The sequence below is a fragment of the Dermacentor variabilis genome, unplaced genomic scaffold (assembly GCF_050947875.1).
Source record: "Dermacentor variabilis isolate Ectoservices unplaced genomic scaffold, ASM5094787v1 scaffold_43, whole genome shotgun sequence".
Classification (NCBI taxonomy): Eukaryota; Metazoa; Arthropoda; class Arachnida; order Ixodida; family Ixodidae; genus Dermacentor; species Dermacentor variabilis.
The window spans coordinates 246,975-261,451 of NW_027460621.1; the positions used below are offsets into that span (position 1 = coordinate 246,975).

General features: G+C 47.4%; 1 long non-coding RNA gene across 1 annotated transcript in view; it reads right to left on the reverse strand.

The window, feature by feature from the left end:
- Positions 1–484: 484 nt before the first annotated feature.
- LOC142569055 (uncharacterized) overlaps positions 485–14,477 on the reverse strand; it is a 61,544-nt gene continuing 47,551 nt past the window's right edge. Inside the window, exon 3 of the long non-coding RNA XR_012825628.1 lies at positions 485–551. This is a non-coding gene — a long non-coding RNA (uncharacterized LOC142569055). The remainder of the gene's footprint in view (positions 552–14,477) is intronic.

Consider the following 14,477-nt stretch of genomic DNA (forward strand, 5'->3'; position numbering starts at 1 on the left):
AATGTCATAGATGACTGCTGTTATTGTGGCACCATTCGCTGGCATGATGGAGCGGACCTTGATGTTACTCAGCTGTATGACATGTTGTAGTATGTTCAGCGCGCTTGAGTTCGTTACATCGATTGCCAGGATGCTTCGCCTAGTGGATATCCTGACATCCTTGATCTCGTTCGGCACAGTGTTTTCTAGATACACGGAGAGTGCTTGCCTGTTTAGGACGCGTAGGTTGTCAGTAGCGTTCTGTGGCACAAACAGGATGGAGTGAGGCCATCGTTGAGGTGCAGTTTTCATGGTGTTCGAGCTCGACGCCAAAGATGAGTTGAGAATTCTTCATTTGGGTTTTCGGTACTGGACAAGGTTAAAGCTGCCTTCCGAGGACTGGTCTCCTTAAGCGGAGTACAGCACTGTTTGCTCGCTATCACTCGATGTATTTCGTGGCTTCCTCGAGCTGATGTCCGCGAGTGATTGGGCACCGTGAGGGTCCCCGTGGTGCAGTACATCCATCACCGCGATGTAGGGGGCGCTTGACCCCACATGTGCAGTGAGAAATCCTGAAAAGCACAGAGACGGGCAACATGTGTTCAGCCAGAAAATAGCGAAATCACTGAGAAAATAACAAAATCAGTAGCTAACATAAGTAACTAGAGAAGCGCCACTGTTACCTTAACCGCATAGGTCAGCTGACCCCATTCGAAGTCTCCTTCACTTTTCGTTCCCGAACAGCCGCGATTTAACCTTATCGTACCGTTTGCCTTGTCGTTGAAGGCATTTCTTTCAGGACACTTGTTCGTGACACTGCTTTAACCATACCAGTATAGCGCACTACTACATGACACAATGGTCCGGTCAGAAAAAGACGAAGAGGACACGCCCAGCAGGCTGACGGTGTGCGAACAGTGCAATAGGCAGAATCAGGCTTCAATATGATTGAGTTGGCTCGGCAAAAACGCAACTTGCGCGCACCAAGCACCAGCGTCTATCTGATTTTTCTTCAATCACAAATTGGGTGACTCCGGAATGCGCCTCATTGCTCTCAGCTCCGGTTGCCCCAGCAGCTTCGCTGGGCCTAGCACCACCAGGAGCTCGGACCCCGCTGTCTTTACAGCCCGCCTTCTTCTAGTCAGTAATGGCGTCGCATTCTCCCGACCAAGTACTGCCGTCCATGCCTCTACCCCGCGATACCGAGGTCTCTGCACTGAAGCTGCCGGAGTTCTGGTCGTCAGGCTCGGAACTCGGGTTCCTTACCATCGAATCCTTGTTCCGTTGCCACACCCCAGTTCGCAGTGAACCATGTTCGATCAGGTCGTCGGAGCACTTTCACCTACTACTGCTGCCATTGTTCGCGATGTTTCAGGCTCCCCACCCGTCGACCGCCCCTATCACCAATTATGGCACTGCTCATCCAGCGCACCACTCAAACTTAGCGGCATAGATTACAGCCACTTCTTACATTGGAGGGGCTCGATCACCACAAACCTACGGACTTATAGCACCACATGCAATCCTTGGTTGGAGACCTGGCTCCTTCAACGGACAGCGCACTTCTCCGGGAACGTTTCCTGCAGCGCGTTCCACCGCATTAGAGAATGACCCTGACCGCGTCTTCGTCTTCGAAATTGGAATCCCTGGCTGATCAGTTGGCGACAAGATAATGGACATCCTAATTCCCTTCGTGCCCCCAGTTCATCACCCTCGTGACCAATCGTCCCAGGGCTCAGCCGCTGGCGACATCTACGCAAGTCTTCTCGAAGTTAACGAGTTACTTACACGGCAAGTAACGCGACTGACAGCTGAGGTAACTGCCATCCCAGTACTGCGGTCGCCTTCTTCGTCAAGACATCGCCGTTCCAGTCCTGGTCACTCAGGTCGCCGTTCTGCTCCTTCCGTTGCGCTTTGCTGGAACCACTGTCGCTACGGCTCTCGTGCAAACCGGCACCGCCAGCCCTGCTCCCACGTGGGGAACGGTTGGGCCGAACACTGGGGGCCACCACTGTTCTTGGCAACTGATTCACTCGCTTTTTCCACGTAAATGTCCGTGTCCTAAAATTCCGCTATTTCGTCGACACTGGAGCATAGATTCGTGTGCTTCCTCCTACGTTGGCTGAGTGCCACCATCCTCCCGACTCGCCTCCTCTCACTGCGATAAACTGATCGACCATCCGGACCTACGCGCAAAAGTCGGTGACGCTTGACATCGGCCTCAGACGTACCTTTTGATGGATCTTTGTCATCGCGGCCGTGCACCAGCCCATCATAGGAGCCGACTTTCTTTGAAACTACAAACTCGTTGCCGACGTGCGGCTCAGCAGCATCTTGCACTCCGAGACGAGTTTACCCATGCAAGGCACTTCCTGTCGCGCTCCACTACTCCCGCTTCTCCAGGTGCACATGGCCGTTCCCGACGCTTGGTCAGCCGTCCTTGCCGAGTTAACTAAATATGGGACGTCTTCCGACCCCCTTATTTAGTCCTTCATCGCTCGCAGGTTGACATATATCGTCATGACTGGCCCTCCCTTGTTTGCTTGGGCTCGTCGCCTTGCGTTGGATCATCTACCTGTTGCCAAAAAGTTTGAACATATGCTTGACCTTGGCTTCGTTCCCCCCTCCTCCAGTCCCTGGGCCTGGCAACTCCATATGGTGCCCAAGAAGACCGGTGAGTGGCGCCCTTGCCGTGATTACCGTGCTCTCAACAAGGTCTCTGTCCATGACCGGTACCCGATACCTCACATTCACGATTTTACATCTGCACTGAACGGCTGCACGATTTTTGGCAAGGTCGACCACGTGAAATCCCAACAGCATATTCCTGTGGAACCTTCACATATTCCCAGGACCGTCATTATAACACCCTTCGGCCTATTAGAATATCTGCGCATGTCTTTTGGCCGCCGTAAGAAGACCCAGGCCTTTCAGCGTTTTGTTAACCAGGTATTACGCAGCTTGACGCAGTGCTTTGGTAATTTCGACAAAATCCAAGTCTGCAGCACCCCCGCCTAAGTTCGCAAGCTTCATCTCTGTGAAGTTCTCACTAGACTAAGCGAGATTGGGCTTGTCGCTAACGGTCTGAAGAGCGAGTTCGCGACGTTAAGGTGTTGGATTTCCGCATGGCATTCGTCCATGGCATTCGTCAACGCCCATGGCATTCGTCCACTCCCGACCCGCCTTACAGCCATCCGTGAGTTTCCTCAGCCATCAACCACCGGGCAACTCTGCGAATATCTGGCCTCGCCAATTATTACCAACGCTTGATTCCTCATTGTGCCAATGTACTGCAGCCTATTCAAGACCTTCCATCGGTCATCAAGATACCGAATAGTTTCATGGCCTGGAAAAAAAACTACAGCCCGCGTGTTTAGAGGCATAAAAAGAGCCATAGCTAGCGCCACGCTCCTTCTTCACCCCAAATGCGACCCCCCAATATCTGTCATGGTACAAGTATGGGACACCACTGTTGGTACAGTCTTGCAGCAGTTTGGGGCTGGTGCTTGGCAGCCCATCGCATTCTCTTCAAAAAAGCTTGTGCCCCCCAGAGCGTAGCTACAGCACAATTGGCCGAGAGCTGCTCACCATCTATTTGGCTGTGAAGCACTTTCAACAATTCCTCGAGGAACACTCCTTCCATGCCCTTATCGACCATGAACCACTGACTTCCGCCTAGAGTCAAGCAGCATCTCCTACGCGGGCCGCGAAAAAAGAAAGCTCGCCTACATTTCCGAATACACCAGTGATATTCGTCATGTCAGCAGAAAATCGAATGCCGTTGCCCACGCACTTGCCGTTGTCCATGCAACAGACCACGGCCGAACTGTCACCAACTTCACCGCCATGGCTACCGCCCAGACTGTCTACGCCGAGCTCCAGCTGCTTCGCACGAGCTTCTCTGGTGTTTGAAGATATGTTGCTTCCTCACTGCGGCGTGCCTAGTTTTGTGATACGTCAACCGGATGTCCTCGTCCTGACGTGACTCGCCCATACGACTTTGATTCTTTATATACATTATCTTACTCATGTTGGCAATCGTGCAACGCAGCAACTGGTCATTTCTCATTATGTGCAGACGAACGTAGACATTTGTCACAGGTCACGCGCTTGCCTCACCTGCCAACAATCTTAAATGCGTCGCCACGCTGCGGCTTCACTTGGCACACTCCCGTCAGCGAACGCCCGCTTCAGACATCTGCACGCCGATATCGTTGACCCCCTTCGTTCCTGCAGGAATATTACTACACGTTGATTTGCATCGACAGGTTCACCAAATGACCTGAGGGGATGTCCCTCCTGGGCATAACGGCGGAGTCGATTACTGTAGCACTCCTCACACTTAGCCGCAACGGGTGTCCTTCTATCATTACGACTAACCGTGATCTCCAGTTCAACTGAACATTGCTCGACAATCTATCTGGGCTACTCGGCGTCGACAACATCAAGACTATATCTTACCACTCGATATCCACTTTTCCTTTATCCTGAATGGAGCGCCTTCTTTTCGTTATACTTGGCATCTGCACCGCTTTTCGAAATGACTTCCAGTAGCGCCACCGAGCTTACGTCAAGCATCACGCTACGAGTCCCTGGTGAATTCTTCGACGATTCGGCCACCATACCTGCTGACGTTTGCGACTACGCCTGCCGTATGCGCAGCACTATGCGTACTATTGTTCCCCCTCTTTCCAACAACGTTCTTCCCGACGTGTATACATCAACCCTGGGCCATGAGAACTGCACATACGTGTTTGCGCGCCACGATGCTGCGTGGACTCCCTTACGGCCCCCGTATGATGGTCTGTTCAAAGTGCTCAAGCATGCGCCTAAACACTTTCTGTTGCTCATCAACGGCCAAGGAGAAACTGTCTCTGTCCACCGTCTGAAGCCTGGCTACTTGGACTATGATGCTTTAGCCATTTCTGCTGTCACACTGCCTCCCGACGAGGCCAGTCCTACCGGCCGCGTGCGTTTCGCACCGCCGCCATCTGCGCTTCGCCATTCGTCCAGCTCGCAGCTTTCTCTTTAGAAGTAGGACCCTGTAGCGCACTACTACGCGCCACAATAGTCCAGTCAGAAAAAGATGACGAGGACACGCAGAGCACGTCGACGGTGCTCGAGCAGTGTACTCAGCGGAATCAGGCCTCCGAATGATTTAGCGGGCTCAGCTAAATATATAATTAGTGCACACCAAGCACCAGCGTCTGTTGAATTTTTCTTAACGCGCACCAATGTGCAATTGCAGAGCACTAATAAAACCTCAAAATTGGTGCCGCCTGTTACGGTGTCTGATGAGACGTGCACATGTAGCCATGTCTATTTTGATGCTGTTTCGTCTTTATTGAAGTCGTGAGTGATGCGCAAATGGAATTCTCTGCAAACGTAATGGAGCGTTTACATGCGGCAGCTGGTTTCAATTGTAATCAGTGCCAACGAAGCTGAGGGCTCACTTTTCTAACATGCGGTGGCTGCTTGCGTTCAAAACATTACAGATAAAGTATTAAAGGATAACACACAAGGAGCGGAGAATGCTTGGTTTTGAGAAAAACGGAAATCGTCAAAAAAGATCCCATAATAATGTGAAGAGAAATGAGCAAAAGTCGGCAGTTTTTTCAGCGCTGCGGTGAAATCTCCAATTGCTGCTCTGGGTACCTGGGTTGAATACCCATCCACAATTTTTTTCACTAGCATTTTCTTTGCCTGCGGCAGTCTTCCTCGCGTGGTAAAAATATTTTTCACCGCTTGGCGTAGATATGACAAGGCAAGATGGCAGCAAGCACTACGTGTTGACGGCTGCGGGACAGCCACACGCATCGGACCATAGACCACGCGTTTCGTAAGTTTATTGTGCCATCATTAGATGTTTTACAAAGCAAGATATAAAAAACAACGGAACAAACCAGGTGTACAAACAACACAACAAACGTACTGTACTCGTACACACGAAGCGACGGTACAATATATCTGGATGTAGAGCGGCAGTTAAGACGTCCAGCTGCATTCATTTGCCGTCATCACAGCTAAGTAGCGAGAGTGGCTTCGCCGCGCCACAGAAAGTGCTGCAATAACAAGCATAGAAGAAGGGCGTTTTAAAAGTACATTTTCTAGTGCGACAAGAAATCCATCCCGGTTTCGCAACGTCGTACCCGGAACCGCTTAGCCAGCGCGGAGCTTTCCTTTTTAATCATAATATTTATTACAGTGACATGTAACTTAAAAAAAACATTCCCCACTTGTGCATAGGTAAAGAGCGCCGGGCACAATGAGAATCACACACACACACGACGAACTGTTCATACTGTAAGTGGAGACGCTGGCTCCACTTGCGTAGCATGTTAAGGATAAGTTCTTCGCCAAACTGGGGCACCAGTCCTGTTGCATATCACATTCATCATTAACATGATTTAGGTGCAGAGTCATCTGGATGAAATTAACCCTTGTAGGTAGACTGCGTTCCGCGTTGCGGTCTATCAGTCGCGCTTTCCTGAAATTTTGCATGCCACCATGAAAAAGAAAGGACATGTTCAACGGAACAATATCATCATAGGTCGGTCGCAGGTATCGCACAGTAGGAGGGTTGATACCAAATTATTTCTTTAGTGTCCCTTGTAGGACACCCCAAAGTGGTATCACGTTTTTACATCTAATAAAACAATGTTCAACTCTCTCTGGCACATCACAAAGGCGACATTTAAACAAAAAAAAAGATACCCTTTTTCGCTAGCTATATTCCTGCCGGCGATATGTCCACGTTAAGCTTTATAAAGGAATCTTTTGCAGCAAACGGATATACACATTTTACCAACAGACTTTAGTACACCATGGCCGGGCCATTTAATGTGCAGCGATCGGCAAAGTGAAGATGGCAATATTAGGGGCAGCAAATCTTCGTTTAATGTTTTACGCTACACGGAGTCCAAGTATTCACCAGAAGAAAGAGCTCCCTTGAAAGGAGCCGCCAAATATACCTCTTGCAAGTATAAAGGCTAAGAATAAACTTGAAGAAACAACTAAAAACATCGTAAGGCACTGACAAATATGACTTGCATGAATGACAGAAATATAGGACGCGAAGAAAATAGAAGAGAGAATAGTCTAGAGGAATTGGAAATCCCACAGGTAACGCCGGAAGAAGTAAAGAAAGCCTTGGGAGCTATGCAAAGGGAGAAGACAGCTGTGGAGGATGGCGTAACAGCAGAATTATTGAAGGATGGTAGGCATGATTGTTCAAGAGAAACTGGCCACCCTGTATACGCAATGCCTCATGACCTCGAGCGTACCGGAATCTTGGAAGAACTCTAACATAATCTCAATCGATAAGAAAGGGGACGGCAAAGACTTGAAAAATATAGACCGATCAGCTTACTGTCCGTTGCCTACAAAGTATTTACTAAGGTAATCGCAAATAGAATCATGAACACCTTAGACTTCTGTCAAGCAAAGGACAAGGCAGGATTCCGTAAAGGCTACTCAACAATAGACCATATTCACACTATCAATCAGGTGATAGAGAAATGTGTGGAATATAACCAACCCTTATATATAACTTTCATTTATTACGAGAAAGCATTTGATTCTGTCGAAACCTCAGCAGTCATGGAGGCATTACGGAATCAGGGTGTAGACGAGCCTATGTAAAAATACTGAAAGATACCTATAGCGGCTGCACAGCCACCGCAGTCCTCCATAAAGAAAGCAAGAAAATCCCAATAACGAAAGGCGTCAGGCAGGGACACAGGATCGCTCCAATACTATTCACAGCGGGTTTCCAGGAGGTATTCAGATACCTGAATTGGGAAGAATTGGGCATTAAAGTTAACGGGGAATAGCTTAGTAACTTGCGATTCGCTGATGATATTGCCTTGCTTAGTAACTCAGGGGACCAATTGCAATGCATGCTGACTAACCTGGAGAGGCAAAGCAGAAGAGTGGGTCTAAAAATTAATCTGCAGAAAACTAAAGTAATTTTTAACAGTCTCGAAAGAGAACAGCAATTTACAATAGGTAGCGAGGAACTGGAAGTGGTAAGGGAATACATCTACTTAGGGCAGGTAGTGGCGGTGGATCCGGATCATGAGACGGAAATAATCAGAAGAATAAGAATGGGCTGGGGTGTGTTTGTCAGGCAATCTCAGATCATCAACAGCAGGTTGCCATGATCCCTTAAGAGAAAAGTGTATATTAGCTGTGTCTTACCAGTACTCACCTATGGGGCAGAAACCTGGAGGCTTACGAAAAGGGTCCTACTTAAATTGAGGACGACGCAACGAGCTATGGAAAGAAGAATTATGGGTGTAACGTTAAGGGATAAGGAAAGAGCAGATTGGGTAACGGAACAAACGCGAGTTAATGACATCTTAGTTGAAATAAAGAAAAAAATGGGCATGGGCAGGAAATTTAATGAGGAAGGAAGAAAACCGATGGTCATTAAGGGATACAGACTGAATTCCAAGGGAAGGCAAGCGTAGCAGGGGGCGGCAGAAAGTTAGGTGGGCGGATGAGATTAGGAAGTTTGCAGGGACGACATGGCCACAATTAGTACATGACCGTGCTTGTTGGAGAAATATGGGAGAGGCTTTGCCCTGCTGCGGGCCTAACCAGGCTGATGATGATGACGATGATGATCATGATGATGAAAGGACGCGAAATGTCGCAAAAAAAGAAACTAGAGGCACGTAAAAATGCACTAGGCCCATCCCACCCACACTAAATAGCGTAAAAGTATTGTCTTCCCTCATGGGCTCAAAAGTCAAGGCCATACGAAGCTTGTGAAAATTCGGTGAAAGCGTTGCATGCAGAGCCTTGCACATTGAATACCTTCAGTGCGTAGTAAATGTTTGTTGCTGAAATGTTATTGCAGCTCTTCAGAAAATAGAAATTCCTTGTGGAATGAACGTCTGATCAGATCATTGCAGGGACAAAAACCGTTCCTCCCAATAGTGCGCGATTAATTTATGTGCATCGAAGAGCACGCCAAGATAGTTTGGCGGACGTCCGTCCACTTAATCCCTGCAAACTATTCTGGCTTATAGCGCTATAGCCAAACAATAAGCGAACATTTTTCGCTGAGTTCATTGATGATCCTTATACGCTACCAAATTTCTCTATTGCCAATATAATATTTTCAATACTTGGCTTAGCCCAGCAGAAGTATGCTAGATCACCTAAATAAGTTGACACCTTTGCATCATTGGGCAATATGCTGAAACCATGAATGCAACTCGACTAGATTAAGCTTAGGTTTAGCAGTTCCATGCAAATGGCGAAGAGCAGTGGGGAAAACGGAAACCCTTGGTTTACCGAAGAGCAAATAGAAACGGGTTAGGAGAGACGACCTTTATTAACTACGCGTGTAGAAGAAGGAGTCTAGAAAAGCCTAAAACGTTTAGGCTCAACGGAGCGAACACTAGTGTGTTGCAAAAGAGAAAATAAGAATGACTGACACGATCAAAAGCTTTAGCAATATCTAGCTGGGGCATTGCAAGCTGCTCAGTGGCACAGAAACCGTACCGAATAAATGCATGGGTGATATGTACGTTGGCTCGAATAGATGGGCCCCTAATTACGCACCTCTGATGGGAACCATGAGAATTGACATCAAAAATTGTAACCTACAAAAAATCAATTTCAAAAATTTAAATAAATGTTTGACAATGCGCGTGGTCTGCAGCTTACGAAACATAGTAGTAAATTTTAAACTGTTAAATTATGTGAAACTACCCGCGGAGTATATTTCCGGAATTTTTCGGGAAGTAGCGCGACGTCGCTCATCAAGTGAAGCTTGACGTGCTAACTGCTCAAAGTGCAAAGCATGCCTTTTTCATGACCTAACTGTACCGAACTCTGTAGCACAGTACCGTCATACCTATATCTCTCAGATAAACATTTTCTTGGTCATATACATCGAAGTCACCACTCAGCTGTTGGAATTATTGTTTTAGTTGCGATATTTACTATACTGTCTCAACCTGGTTCCAATGAATTTCTCATTACCTCTTTATGAGACCATTCTTTGTCTCTACCGGTGATGGTAAAACCGCACGACACTACACGTACCGAGGTGATCCTCAAGGTGGTGTACTAAGCCCTACCCTAATGAACCTCACCCTCCTTGGTCTCGTTGATCATCTGCCAGCAGTGATCAAGATATCAATGTTCGCCGACGACATATGTATATGGAGCTCAGGTGTGACACGTCCTTAGATACGCGCAAGACTTCAAAAAGCTGCTACTCTAACATTTATATACCTCCGCAGCCAAGGTCCTGAAATCTCGCCAGACAAATGTGCACTAATGGCGTTCGCTCGCAAACCAATGACACCCTACGCCATCTCACTAAATGGCCAAATAATTTCTTATGAGAAGACTCACAAATTTCTTGACATAATCATTGATAGAGATTTCTCATGGAGCCCGCACGTGACCTACTTCAAACAGCGTCTGGCAGCAATCTCCCAACTTTTCAAGTTTCTGGGAGGAAACACTTGGGAAATGTCAGTGCATGCAATGCGGGGAGGGTGTTGGAATTGTGCAGGGCTCTTTTTCTGGGCTTCTTGAGATACAGTTTGCCCGTACTGACCAACACCTGCCAGACAAATCTTCGTGCTCCAGAGGCTATTCAAGCTCGGGCTCTCAGGGTGCGTCTTGGTTTGCCAAAATGCACATCGACAGCAGAGACTATTGCGATTGCCCAGGAACAACCTATACAAACACACATTGCGGTGGAAGTGTTGAGATTGCACATTAGGCACGTTGTCCGTGCCCGTTCCCACCATCTGGCAACACTACCGTCAGATAGGCCGCAGGAATCATTTTGTACTACGTATTTTACTACCTACAATACGTACTACTCCTGTACTACGTATTGTACACGTACTACACCTGGCTTACATCAGGCTTCACCCCCGCAACGAAGCCACCGACTCCTCCATGGTGTTTGGCTAGACCCGCAGTGCAGCGCACAGTACCAGGAATCAGGAAAAAATCTGAGCTGTCATCACCTGCTCTTAAACAACTAACTCTGCTCCTTTTGCACAAGAGGTACGCCGAACACGTACATATTTATACTGATGGATCGGCAACTCTCCAGTATTCCTCTGGATTCGTGGTCTTCCCAGCGAAAGCCACCACCATCAGTTTCAAGATATGTCACCCAACGACATCGATGGCTGCGGAACTTGCAGCTCTTCGTGCGGCACTTCGTCTCGTCAGCCAATAACAACCTCGAAGATGGTCGATATTCAGTGACTCGAAGGCAGCACTGTACTCTTTGCTATCAGCCCAACAACTGGGATTGGAGATTAGAGAACTAATCCATACTTTGACAGAGAAAGGACACCACGTGACATTTCAGTGGCTTGCAAGTCACTGCGCAGTCATAGGGAACGAACACGCCGATAACGCTGCTCGGTCGGCTCTTCAAATTGACGAAGAGGAGCCGATACTGTTATCAAGGACAGACGCCGCGAGAAAACTTCGAATGCTCAGCCGTGACATCACGTTCTCCTTGTGGAACGCAGGAAGTTTTCAAAACAACTGACTCCACTATCTTGACTCCTCTCTACGCTTCTGCGTTCCAGTTGGACTCTGCCGTCGCGAACCAACCCTGCTTTTTGGAATATGACTAGGGGTGGCTTTCACCAAGTCTTTTGCTTACCGAATTAGATGGGCCGACGACACCTCGTGTGCGGACTGTGATAATGAGGAGACTCTTGAACACCTTCTTTGTGGCTGTCCTCCATGTAAATTACGGAGACGATCACTGGCAATTGCGATAGTGCAATTTGACCGAAGACCTCTCAAAGAGGAACTTATTTTAAGATGCCGCCATCACAAGCCATCGTAGCAGAGGACGACGAGAGCACTCTTGCGGATTTTGAGGATGACAGAATTGGACAAGAGGCTGTAGCCAGAACAGATATTTCGAGTGCTGCAAGTGCTGCTGTGCTGTGCGGTAGCAGTAACGGCGACAGTGACCGACTGTGTTTATATGTCTACGCTCCTTTCCTTCTTTATCTCTACTTGGTTACCACTTTACCTCCCTTGCCCCTCTCTCCCCAGCGTAGGCTAGCAAACAGGATCTTTCCCTCTGGTTAACGTCCTTGCCTTTCCCCTTTCCTCTGTCTCTCTCTCTGGTTGCTGTCGTTGACGCCTTATTTTTCAGGATTTTGGCGCTTCGAAGGCCCGAATCTTGCGATATTTAGGTAGATTAGGTTCTATCTTTTATTCCGTGAACACGTTTAACACATAGGGTCAATTATTAATAGTTACTTAATTAGAATATCTACCTGCCAGTCATGCCCATGGTGAATACCATCGAAGTGTGCTACGGCTCGTATATTTTCCCGCTTGCTTACGTAGGTTTCCACCTAGCACATTCCACCCAGATTTGTAAGTATTTCAACTACTGTACTCAGAAGGTAGCGCGGAGATTCGCAAAATACGGTTGCTTAATAGCGTTCTGCTTGTGGATCCGCAATTCTACTGTACTTTAAAGGAGACGCCCTGGATTGTTCGCGCGTTCGTCAGACATACCTTTAGACACTTGGTTAACGCAAATGATACAAAGAAACAGGATGACCTATATGCGGAATTTCAGGGCTTCACAGAAATGGCGCGGAATTGACAAATAAAGTACTCATGTAGCTATTGCTTGCATAGAGGTTTCCAATAGATTCGAGAAAGTTAATGTCTACAGCAAAGTGATCACAAACGCTTCTAATATTTGACTCAAAATGCGAAAATTCTAACTATATATCAGAGACGTGGGCTTGTCAAAATTAGAACGCAAGGGTTTCAGTGATGTATATGGTTGTAAAAACGATCACGGTAGTGAAGACATTGCGCTATGACTCGAGTTGTGCGGCGATTCGGAACGAACTGCGTTATAGGTTACGTTACTAAAGTCGTTCAACAGCTAACGATTTTGCACGTGCGCTCATTTATGTGAATCGAGAAGAACAGAAAAGGAAGGTTCCAATTCTTCTGCGATATCTTACGACAACGTTTGCATAGTTATATTTGCCAAAGCGCTCTTGGCCCACGCTGAAAAATAGTGTGTGCAATTTGCAATATTTGACAGAGGAAATGCTTATTTTGGCCGGTATAATGTATTGGTCAACAAGTTGTTTTGTTGATGAAAAACTGCGCATTCGTGGATGACGCATGACGCACGTCGGATTTGGTAAAGGAATCGGTAAGGAGTAAAATTTCTGCGTATCAAATGAAAATTTAATGCTTACCTCAATATCAACCGAACAAACCTTAGAAGATGCGCGGCTGCAAATGTCCTGCATTTTGCAGGGCGATATTTATGAATTGTTTCGTAATATTTCATCGAGCGCCCTAGCAGCTGTCCAGTGACACATCTCTGTGTGTAAACTGTTTGCAACAAAATCATAGTGTAGACGAGCGGTCCTAGTAGGGCGCCGTGACTCCAGTGACGCATTCAAGTCTCCCTTTCTCCCCAACTTTATTCATCCCTATACATTCCCCGCCTTCCCTCTTCCATACTGCATATGAGCAAGCTAGAGCACACCAGGGACCCTATAACGCAAAACTATTCGAATATGTTTTATTCCTATCTTCCGAAGTCAAATTTGCGCCACCGCCGACGCAAGCATCAGGCGGTGACCCGAAGGGCTGTCTAAACAGACCAATCAAACGCTCTCCTCGTTTGTAGGAAGTAACTTTTGTTTGTTTTGAAAACGAATAGCATTGCCTACGCTGAGCGGCTTGTATTACCTAATTGGCTAACAAGAAGCAAAGACCACGCTCAGGTGGTGAGGGATTCGACGGGGCCGAGCAGTGCACTGAAATATCAATAACCATATCAAAAACGTGGTGCTGGCGTCTGCGATTGGTCCGCTTTCCCTTACTTAGCAAGCGGTGGCTTGTAGAAAATCACTGTGGCATGCAACGGAAGGTTAAGAATGGTGCTAAAACTGATTCTATGCAAAGAACAGTTGGTAGAGACGTGTCGTATACGCATGACGTATATGTGTTGAGAGGGCTCCGCAATGTTTTAATGTCGCGCAAAAGGTTTATTTATGTAAATTAACCCACGCTTTCTGCCAGGTGCTAGTAGCCCATGCCCGAGCGACCGGCACGAGCCATCTTTTATTCCTTTCGGAACGGGGCAGCCCTGGGGCTATTCACAAAAAAATCAGTTTTGTTCGGCATATTAGTGCATCTTTAACGCGTACACGTCACTTTGACGCGGTGAGCTTCGGCGGTTTTGCGACGCCGCGTGACAGGCAGGTGAAGTGGGTGCCGCCCAAATACTTTTGTCCAATAGCCGAGGTCTAATGGTGAAAAGGCATCGAATCAGAAATAAATATTTTTCTTTTGTTCGATTCAGTCGCGCATAACCAGTGTGTACGCGTCATATCAGATGGAAAGCTACAGACACTTGAAGTGGCGGTGGTTAATAAAAGTTACTGACCGATCGCTGAGAGCTGTTTGCACAATTGGAATAGAAATGTTTGGACTAGCTT